The sequence below is a fragment of the Sinocyclocheilus anshuiensis genome, unplaced genomic scaffold, assembly GCF_001515605.1.
Source record: "Sinocyclocheilus anshuiensis isolate Anshui unplaced genomic scaffold, SAMN03320099.WGS_v1.1 scaffold330, whole genome shotgun sequence".
NCBI classification, from domain to species: domain Eukaryota; kingdom Metazoa; phylum Chordata; class Actinopteri; order Cypriniformes; family Cyprinidae; genus Sinocyclocheilus; species Sinocyclocheilus anshuiensis.
The window spans coordinates 3,261,619-3,273,867 of record NW_015547689.1 but is presented as its reverse complement, the minus strand read 5'-3'; positions in this window follow the sequence as shown (position 1 = coordinate 3,273,867).

Below are 12,249 nucleotides of genomic sequence, written 5' to 3'. Positions count from 1 at the left end.
TGTGCAAAAGATGGAAAGGATGTTAATTAGAAGGTAAAAATGCAATATTAAAAACCATACTAAATGTGGTGACAAAATTACATTTGATTTCACAGGACTACGCATTTTTTGAAGTACTATTAACATTTTTTGGTAAGTAATAGATATATATTTTACAAGGCATTACATGCACAGTACATATATTTAGAATTAAAATGTTATGCTAATGTTAAAATTATGCCTTTTTATAATTTACAGGGCAGGGAAAGGACATTCCCAGAAGTCCCTTTGTGATAACATTTCACTATCATTTAAATAATATATATATATATATATATATATATATATATATATATATATATGTGTGTGTGTGTGTGTGTGTGTGTGTGCATGTTTATGTGGTTTATGAGGACACAAATTTGTGTTGTAAAATAATAACATGGGTATGACATAGGTATTACAACGAGAAGGTGATTTATGAGGACATTTTGAGTGTCCCCGTAATTTAAAAGGCTTATAAATCATTCAGAATGAAGTTTTTTGAAAATCTAAAAATGCAGAAAGTTTCCTGTGAGGGGTAGGTTTAGGGGTAGGGTAGGTGTAGGGCAATAGAAAATACGGTTTGAACAGTATAAAAACCATTACGCCTATGGAGAGTCCTCATAAACCATAAAAACCAACATGTGTGTGTGTGTGTGTGTGTGTGTTTCTATCAGTTATGCACATTATGGTGATTTATGTTACCTTTCATGTTGGTTGCTTCATGTTTATTAGGTCATTTTAATGTCATTTTTTAATGGTGACTTCAAGTCACCATGTTGCCTTCTTTTACCATTGATTTTTATTTATTTATGGCTCCTAGGTTAGTAACATATCAGTTAATTAACTGTCAAATATATCCCATAATGCTTGAAATGACCATTCTAGTTTTTTTTTTTCAATAGCTGCCTTTTTTTTTTTCTGAAAAACTAAATATAATTTTAAACTACTGAGTACTGAGCATTACAAGGCTAACAGTAAAGCTGATATATCATACAGTAATGTAAATGTCCATTGGCTGTTATTTGTTGGAGTGTTGTGTCTTACAGGCTGTGCTCAGTTAATGTTTTCTGACAGCACATCCAGACTGATGAAATCCAACCTTTATGGCTCTGAAATATTCATGCCAATGCTCAGTGTCTTTCCACTCTGCAAGTATACCATGCTTTGTTCATGTTGTTCCAATTTCCCTTAGCGAACAGCCTGTCAGTTCTTAAGATAATGAGGCAGTTCATCACTCTTTTGGACTTGGTATTTTTGTGCTTTCAGCTCTGTCCAAGGATTTTCAAGCCATATTACTATAATCATATTAAGCTATTTTATCTGCTGGTCAGTAAGTCCGCAATCAAGTGTCCAATCAAATACTCATTTCAAAATGACTGCAATCTTGGTTTGTTCTTCACTGAGAGTTTTTGAGGTTTGCTGGATTCTTGTTTGTGTTTCTCACAGCAGGCAAAAGTCAAACCTCACTTTTATAGGGACAATTTGTTGCATACTTGTTTTGTGAGAAATCAACAACAAATATAATATAGTTTAATTGAAAGCAACTGGCTGGATTCAACATATCAAACTTTTGCATATTAGGAATAGTTCACCCAAAAATTAGGACTTTGTCATTATTTATTCACTATATTGTTATGCAAGAGGAACAGTTTGAAAATCTTGATGGAAGGAAGTAAGGACGTAATTTTTGGAACAACGTGATGGTGATGACATATCTTTGGGTGAAATGTCCCTTTAATATTTCCTTCTGAGTTTATTTTAACAATTTGAATAATCTTGATGTGGAGCCAAATGGAGCAAATGAAGAAGCCTACCAAATATTAATAAAATACTATGATATTTTAAGTCCTTTAAACAGAGAACAAAGCCATTTTTAGTGATTGAGTAATAGTACTAAACATTTGTGGTCCACTGTTGTTTTAGCACTATTTATATAATATTTATTCATATTTTGAATTAGCTTTAAAAAAAAAAATTCCTTTTATTTATTTTAAGTTTTAGTAATTGTATGTGCTTCTGTCATTTAAAAAAATATATATTTTATTATATTTAGCTTTATTTTTATTTCTGTTTTAGTTTTAGTAATTTTAGTACTTCAACTTTATTTTATTTCAGTTCATTGCCAAGTCATTTCATTTTAGTTTACATTTTTCATCTTTTTTCATCTTTATTTAAATGAACAAAAATGATTTGTAATAGTTTTAGAGTTCATTAAAGATAAGGCAACACTTATAAAGTTTCATTAGTTAACAATAACGAACAATGGAAAAATACTTCTACAGCATTTATTCATATTAGTTCATGTTAATTAAAAAAAAATCAAGTTGTATCTGTTAACCTTAATGCCCTGTGAACAATGAACAGCTGTATTTTTATTAACAAACATTAACAAAGATTAATAAATGGTGTAAAAATATATATTGCTCATTGTTTGTACATGTTAATAACTAATAACTAATGTTAACAAATGAGACCTTATTGTAAAGTGTTACCAACGATAACACCGGTGTGGTCGCCCACCAGTGAATCTGTGTGGATTTATGACATGATGAGCACAGGACACAGGACCCATAAACCCTTAGCATTGTAAAGTGACAGAACAAATTCTCAGTGAGGAGGCGAAGGTCAGGAAAGGGAGTCACAAATGCGCGAGGAACCTTTCAGTCTATGGAAATCTATCTGCAGCTTCTATCTCTTGATGCTCTCATGAAGTTCTCACAGACAGTGGTTCATTATGCTTCAGCATATGAGTGGCTGGTTACGCTGAAGGCTCTTCTTTGACAGTACTAGGCAGAGAATGTCAACACTGGGGCGGGATGAGATTGAGGGAGCCTCTTTGGAGTAATGTTCACAGTGCTAGGGGAGTAGAGGCCTGTCTGGATGAGTAACAATCCTGTCTGTCTGAGACAGTCCAGCAGCTCCTCTATCAACAGCCAGAATGCTGTTTTCTTCCAGAAATAGAGGGCTTTGCTTTACGGTTTCTGTGTAGGTGAAAGCAGCTCTGCTTGTGGTTATGATTACTGAGTCTTACAAGTTTGATGTATTGCAATATGTCATAACATCAGACCTTCTCTGGTTCAGCGTCAGTTCTTTCCCATGGCTTTAGATCATGCCCTTCAAGTGGGTTAACATGTATTGTCTATAAAATATGAGTTATTCTCATCCAGAGAGGCCACTGTTTCCTTTATTAGTTCAATTTATACATATAACTTTATTCAGCAAGGATGCATTCAATTTATCAAAGAATCACAGTAAAGACTTAAACATACCAAAAACTTCTAAATGCTGTTCTTTCGAAGTTTCTGTTCATCAAAGAATCCTGAAAATTGTATCACCGTTTCTGCAAAAAATATTAAGCAGTACGACTGTTTTCAACTTTGATCAAATTAAATAAATGTTTCTTGAGCAGCTAATCAGCATATTAGAATGATTTCTGAAGTAGCATGTGACACTGAATACTGGAGTAATGTATGCTGAAAATTCAGCATTTCCATTACAGGAATAAATTACATTTTAATATATATTACAATAGAAAACAGTTATTTTAAGTTGTAAAACTATATTAATACAATAGGCTATATTATTTAGACAATATAGTCTGCAAGACTTTCTGCCATGGTTTGCGAAAAGCTATAGCACAATTCTTGGTCCTTTTTTATCTTTATTTTTTAAAGTCAGGAATATCTGCACACTCACATATTTTATTTTTACAAATATTTTGAATCAATATGAAGCACACTGCATAATAATTTTTCCTACTGCCTCAAATATTCCTCATAACTCTAGTATTTTAATGTGAACGGGTTTCAGTTTCACTATAAGTTTTATTTATAAGTTGTGAATCTGAAATCTGTGTGTAAGAGATTGGCTGTATGCGTCACGTGGTGTTGAAATCGTGCATGCGCTTGGTGAGAATCATAAAACTTTACAGCTGCTTTCATCTTCGTTCACATTCTTTAAGAGTCAGGCACGCTTTGATTCAGTAGAGGCCCATTTCAGACTGTACTATCTGGATGAGAACGTATGACTAAGACGGACCAAACCAAGACATGAGCAAACAGGTTCATTACAGTTTATTAGCAGAATAGAGAGTATGTTTGTCAAGCATGTCTCTCAGTTAAGAGGACGTTTTGGGTGAGAACACAGCAGGAGACCTGCTGACTCAAGCTTTTGATTCCAGCTTTGTTCTCTCAAATATTCACTCGTTGATATCAATAGATGTGCAGCATCCTGAACAACATCTGATATCAGATGTTCTTGACTCACAATTCGTCTCATGAGGAACTTATCAGCTTAATGCAAAATTAATGAGGAAGTTATCAACTTTATGGCTTGGTCTTATTGTTTTTTGGTGGTTTAGTAGGGTCAACCCCCTTCCCACATTAGAGATGAGGAACTTGCTTTAGTAATTAACACGTGTTGATGTCTCCTTATGCTCATTATGGTTTCATGGAAGCGGCTCTTAGCTTCAGTCCTGCGTGGCTTGTGTCATTCCATAGAAGAGTGGCATGTGGCATTCGTATGATCATCAAAGGATATTTGCGCCATATGTAGAACTTGTCCTCTTCTTATCTTGCTCATTACAAGAATATATATTTAGTGGATGATATGTGTGGTATATGGTCTAAATCAGTATCAAAATATAGCTGCAAGCGAGGATCATTGAGGTCCAAGCAGATTGGGAAAATGGAGCCACATTAGAATGCTGCGGCTACAGTTGTTTCGATGGTAAATTATAACTTCCTTGATTACAGCTGCACAGTTTTGAGGATTTTCATACAACCAATGCACTATATTATGAATAGCACTATACTGAATCAGCTGCCAAATTTTCTCTGTATTGTAATCATTATCATCACACTTGTAATAATCGCTTTAATGAGCTTCTACCTGAAATTAATTCATGTTGGCTAACTGTATGATTCTATTATCTTGAACTGTTCATTTGTGAAATGAACATTACTTGGACACATTCACTTCTGATAACAGAACACCCTAAATTGTAATATAGACACATGGATTTTCTGTAAAGCTGCTTTGAAACAATGTGTATTGTGGAAAGCGCTATACAAATACATTTGAATTTAATTTAATATATTATATAGCACAAATATAATGAACAGTTGGAGTTTGAAAAATTGTTTTCCAGAAAATTTTAAATGGCAGAAGAAAAAAAAAAACTTGTTACCAGGTATCTGAGATCTAAGCAAAAATTCATTAACAGCAGCACATGAAACTGTGGCCAATTCTCACAACATTTCATATACTGGTTTCCAGGGTTATTATAGTTAAGTAAATCTTAAAATATTTTTGTTTCTTGAAATAAAATAAAATATAAAAAACCTTACACTTGTTTTTTTAGCTAGTTGTCAAAGCAGCATTTCTCATTTTTATTTAGTTCAACTTGATGTTGTAAAACAACAAACTAAAACTGAAATAAAAATAATAAAAGCTATAAAGACAAAAGATGATGACAAAATACACAGCAAAATTACTAAAACTTTAACTAAAATTAAAATGAGAACAGTAATTATATAAAAAAAACATTAAAAAAAATATAATAAAGGATACTAAAATAACACTGCAGGTTGCACAGTATGCACAAACTAGTGTTATTTTAGTTTTATTATATATGTATGATAGTATGTATTAATGTTTTGAATTAGCTTTCATTTTTACATTAGCTTTTCGTTTTTACATTACGCTTTTCATTATTAGTTTTAATTTTAGTTTCATTCTATGTGCTTTCGTAATTTTTATGATTTTTTAAATATTTCTATTTAGCTTTAATTAACAATTTTTGTTACAGTTTTATTTTTAATAAATGAATGTACTGCAACTTAAACCTTTTTTTCAGTTGGTTGCCTAGTTTTTAAAGTTTTCTTCTAATATTTATATTTTATTTTATTTCACCTTCATTTCTATTAAAAATGAACAGTTATAGATTTAGTTAACAAAAACAACACTGGCCCACATGTTCTGAACCAGTGTAAGCACACAGTCACCTGGCCTCTGCATTTAAGAGTAATTGAAAAAAGAATGCCGTTGTAACGGAATATACGGAGTATTGCGTTTCACAGGGGCCGGAGGGTAAACTGGACACAGGTTTTCCCTCTGTTGTGCTCTCTGCATGATTACAATGTTCCAGTGCATCTTCATCTTTCTTTTTGTCTCAGTGGGCACAGAAACTATTGAGAGACATGTGGTCTGTTAGCTTTGTATCATTGCAGTGTAATTGCTGATTTAAAGGGGACTGAGAGTTCAAATATATGCTCGGCAATATGTGTACTGGACAGGATATATTTGTTGGACATGTCTGGTATGAAAACAGTGGAATGTCTGATATTTCATGTGGGGTTTCATCAGGTGTTTTTGGAGTTAGACACTCAAGTGATCAATGTTTTGGGTCAAGCCGTGTTATGGCAACTATTAGTGCATATAAATGTCAAGATTGAAATTTACATGTACTGTATGTATTTGGTAACTTAAAGTGCATTCAAGCTAGACATCTGGTTCCCTGGGAATGGAACCCATTGCCATTTCCAGTGCATTTATTTACTGATTAAGCAATAGGAGTTGAAAATCGATGGCTTGATTATTATACAGCGAGTGACTTTATTATGATGTTTGTTGAAGTGGTTTAATCAAAGCTTCAGGGAATTATTTGTTTTAGGGAAAAGAGGGAACTCTCACCCTCATTAAACTGCTCTGTATACATTGTTTATATTTTTGACATTTACAGATAGTTAGAATAAAAAGCAGGAACAGGAAAGAGAACTGCAGTGCGAACTTTATTACATTTAAGCTTCAACTGCTTTATTTTCTTAGACGACTCACACCATGACGTGAAAGCAAACTGACCAACAGTGTCTCTTGCAGCTGCTCTGGTCTCTATTAATGAGGACAGTGTTTATCAGGGACTACATATGGATAGCATTGACTTCAGTTTCTTCAATCTGTCTTTGTGGAGCAGTGCTTACTGATGTTCTCTACTAATAGTGCTAGTGTTGTGATCATTTCGATCTTAGTTTTGTTATTTAGAATCTGGTATTATTTCAAATTGAATAATAACAATAGTAATAATGACAATAATATGTAATAATAAATATAAAAATATACATTTAGTAATACAAATATAATATGATATATTATACATTATTTTATTTATTATGAATAATAATAATAATTATTATTATTACAATGATTAAAATAATTATAAAAATACATTATTTAAAATTATAATAATAATTATTAATAATAATTATTATTATTAGTGCATTATATTTATTTTATATATCACTTGTATTCATAATAATAACAATAGTAATAATAACAATAATATGTAATAATAAATATAAAAATATACATTTAGTAATACAAATATAATATGATATATTATACATTATTTTATTTATTATGAATAATAATAATAATTATTATTATTACAATGATTAAAATAATTATAAAAATACATTATTTAAAATTATAATAATAATTATTAATAATAATTATTATTATTAGTGCATTATATTTATTTTATATATCACTTGTATTCATAATAATAACAATAGTAATAATAACAATAATATGTAATAATAAATATAAAAATATACATTTAGTAATACAAATATAATATGATATATTATACATTATTTTATTTATTATGAATAATAATAATAATTATTATTATTACAATGATTAAAATAATTATAAAAATACATTATTTAAAATTATAATAATAATTATTAATAATAATTATTATTATTAGTGCATTATATTTATTTTATATATCACTTGTATTCATAATAATAACAATAGTAATAATAACAATAATATGTAATAATAAATATAAAAACCCATATTTAATAATACAAATAAAATATTATATATTATCAATTATTATTTTATTAATTATGAATGACACCACCACCAACAATAATTATATTAATAATAGTATTATTATTATTTGCATGTCTCATTTATTTTTATATATCACTTTTATTAACTATTTAATAATAATAATAATAATAATAATAATTATTATTATTATTAAATTTATTAGTGTTATTATTTGGAAAAATTGGAATATGGAAAAACATGGGGAAAGTGTTTATTTTATTTTGTTATATAATAATAATAATAATAATAATAATACATATTTATTCTGAATTTGTTTTATTGTTTGGAAAATTTGGAATATGGAAAATATGGGGGAAAGTTTTTATATATTGAAAATTTGTTTATATTGATTATGTTTATTATTCATTGCCATTTTTAACACCTGATTCACAAAGCTACAAAGTTTTGTGTGTGTGTGTGTGCTTGGTTTAGTATAAGGCTAAGAACATATGTTTCTGTCTGTAGTAATGCTCAGTAACCTGAGGCAGTCATTGATAGAGTGATCCTGCACACACTGACACCAGTTCAAGTGTGACATTCAACCTCCACCTCCTGCTTGGGGAGGGCAGAGATACCTCTGGTGTCATCCCGTCGATTAGCCACCCGTGTCATTACTTGGCTCTACTTTTTGTGACCTCTGGATGACTGTGGATTGCCCTCCTCCTACAACTCCTAACAGTATTTTAGAAATATCGTTTTTAAATTGTATACATTGGTTATGCATGCAAGAAACAAAAACCCATTAGCAAGACTATAAAAAGAAGATAAAGAATCTAAATTCACTTATACACTCTATTATAAGTGATAGAGTTTATCAGTCTTGGTTGGGTTTGACCAGTGGGAGATTGTTTTGTCCTAAAGGGCCTGGGAATATTTTCGTCTGTAGTCTCCTCCTACTTAAAGCCACCTGGGCCTCATTTCCTCTCCTTATACTTCATATCTTTCACTGAGAGTTAAAACACCTGATAAAATGCCCTACTGACACCTGAGGCCAACCTAAAGATTCATTTCTCAATGAAAACCCCTGAGGGGCTTTATGAGAGTATGACATTTCGGTTAGTTTTCAGCAGGTACAACACATTATTTAAAAAAAAAAGATTATGATTTCAGTCTTCATTACCAATATTTAAATATTTGTTTACACTATTTGCAATATTTACAATATTTGTTTGAAATAAGATGTTTTGTATGACCCGATTGAGCTACTTGAACAAAACCATTGCCCTATTTTTCTTTTCTACTCATTATTTTTTTCCCTCAGCGTAGCATTATCTTAGACCTTGCATTGTCCAGCGCTGAGGACCTTACACCCGTGAGCCGCCGCTAGAGCGATTCAGATAGATTGTGTTATCATTTATTCATTCCGCTTCGCTTTCCCTGAAACTAGAACTAATCTAACCAATGCATTATTTACCATTAGTGAACACTTATCTAATGAATATTTCAACACCAGGCAGCTGGAGTCTTTGTCTTGGAGGTGCTGATCACTTAGTGCTATTGAATGAGCTTGGAGATTGTGGCAGGTCACAGGTTCAAATGCCCAGAGGTCAATGTCACACACACATATATATGCACAATGACAATTAAGGGTCTAGTTCCGTACTGTCTTTGCAGAAACGGCCACTGACCTGGGTATTTTTAGTTGGAAATGATACAGATTTCTCAGATTCAGATTCATGTAAAATCACATGCATTGTGTAAGTAATTGCATTATAAATCACTACTTTAGTCAAATTTGAAGTTGCTGCACATTCAGTAGCGTAGCACGCAAAAGAAATCTTAAACTTCTTTTTGAAATTTTTGGAAATTAGGGCAAATTAATCTCTCATTGAAGGCTGTCAGAGGCATTAAACAGTTCCCATTGTGGTGTCACTTGTAGCAGATGTGAATTACACAAACTGCACGCAAATAGTGAATTTTTGTAGTACATACTATTTAGAAGGAAGATACCATATTACCTTATTGGTAGTAAGCTTAGGGGCCCAATGCCATTCCTGCATAGAAATGCAGGAACGGTATTGGAGTTTCCTTTTAAATATTGTGGTTGGCTTGTAAATTAATCATTAAGAAAATCTTGGATCAAATGAGAGCAAGATAAATGTAGGCTTTGAAACTGGCCAGTATATTTACCCATATTTAGCTTTCAACATAGAACTTAGGAACAAACAGTCCTTTGGAAGTTCGCTGCCTGAAACCCTCTCTTTTAGCTTGCACAGTGACACACCTGAGAGAGAGAGAGAGCCCAGGCAAAGGTCCTCGCTGCAAGAAAGGTAGAATTTCACCCCCTTTGAAGTAACAGAGAAGGATTCAGGCCCCTCATTAGCCAGATAGAATCTACACTCAGACATGTAAGTTAGTGATTCAAATCTATTGGGACAGATTGAATTCCGTTAAATAGTGCTGTTTTTAGTTTTCTCAGGCTCTCTTGGCTATCTCTTATGAGGCAGCAAACAATGAGAAACACTGCAGGACATTCAGTGGCAGAGGCTGGCTGGGAAAAATCCTTTGGCTGTCTCATATTCACTCCTTTCACAAATCCCTCCATAGATAGGTTATCTCTGTGAAAGGCAGTCTGTAGCCCCGGAGTCTCTACTTTAAAATGATAATGATTATTTGAGAGGACAAGAAAAGGGAAACTTGCTCAGCAGAAATCAAAATAATGTCCATGAATCAAATAAGTGAAATATTCATGGGATAACCATGAAAAATGCAATAAAGCAGACAACACGCCAAACAGTACTGTTTTTATGCAAACACTTTCAAACTGTACTTGCAGTTGTTATTCCTTGCTGTGAATTATCTAGGATTTATCAAAAAAAAAGTGTCATATGTGCATTATGTGTGTTCTCTTGCTTTTATTTTAGTTAACTGTACGTTTGCATGTAAAATATCAGTTATTAAACCTTAAATTGTTTCAGTATGTTTTTTTTAAATAAGTCAAATCTTGTAAGACACACTGCCAAACATTATTTAACAACATTGAATTATTATTATTATTATTATTATTTATAAATGTATACTCTTAATAGGCAAAGTATCCCAGATGCATAACTGTAAAAGAGAAAATAAAAGCAGTATTTTGAAGAAAAAAGCTGAAAAACATGTTATTTGGTCTATTAGAAAATAACAAATAGTGAACATAACAGTAAAATTGAAAATAAAAACAATCTTTGTAGGAAGAAAACAAACATGAAAACATAGTATTTGGTGTGTTAGAAACTAGCAAATAATGCTGATAAAATGTTAATATTATTTGATAATATTCACAGGCATTTAAACCTTAAAATGTGTTAATTAGCAAATGTTATAATTGGTCGAAAAGTCACAATGTCATCCATGTACTTTTATCTTCCATCAGCTGTTCCAGGGTGGTCCAACATTCACTATAAAACCAGTAGAACATTGAGTTCCTCTTTAAAAAATCAATTAAGTGTGTTGCAATAATCAGAGTTCCCAGAGATCCCATTCTCCTGATTGGTTCCTTGTCCTTGGTGTTAGCAGGAAATGTCTGACAGAGGAAGTGTCAATTTATGATAAGACCAAGGTGTTTGCAGGGAGACGTGAGATTAAGTGTTGAACCAACACTTCTGAGGACCCCGGGCACCGGGTTAGACCAGCACTAGGTAGATGGAGCTCATGAGGGTTATAGGGAGAGGAAAGACACCTTAGATTGAAAACAGCCATTCATCTTCAAACATGAGCTTTGGAGAGGATTAGTCTAGGGTTTCGGGTTTTCTCCTGCTGTTAAAGTTTGTCTCACTAGAGGGACCCAGTGCCAGTGAAGTTTTGTTTTAACCCCATACGCAAGAACAGCATCCCACGTCTTTGCCAATTCGATGTCAATATGCAGATGAAAATGTGAGAAATAGTACTTTGAACTTTGTGCTATAGAAAATAATGACAATGATTTGCCAAGCAATGCTTTTTGCTAAACAATATGAGGTACTAAGTAAACTATAAATTGGCAAAAGTTTAATTGTTTCTCTGAGCACATTGGAAATGTTAGTTAGCAAAACGTTGAAGAGACTTTCTACACTTCTTGACATTATATTAACAGAAAATCATATTGTTTTATGAATGCATTCAAATGCCCTGGGCACTCATGTTTCTTTTCACTCTTCTTTTGAAGCCCTTCCCCCCACCCATAATGAGTAAACTTCTCCCCCAGTAAGTGCTCGCTTCTTTGCGACTCCAACAGCTCTTTTGACGTAATGTAAGTTTGCAACATGACCTGAGAATTTCAATAAATAAACTTTTTGCGTCAGGACTCACAGAAATTTCTAGAAACCAGTCATGTAATTCCAGAAATGTGCTTCTCACACCAAGTAC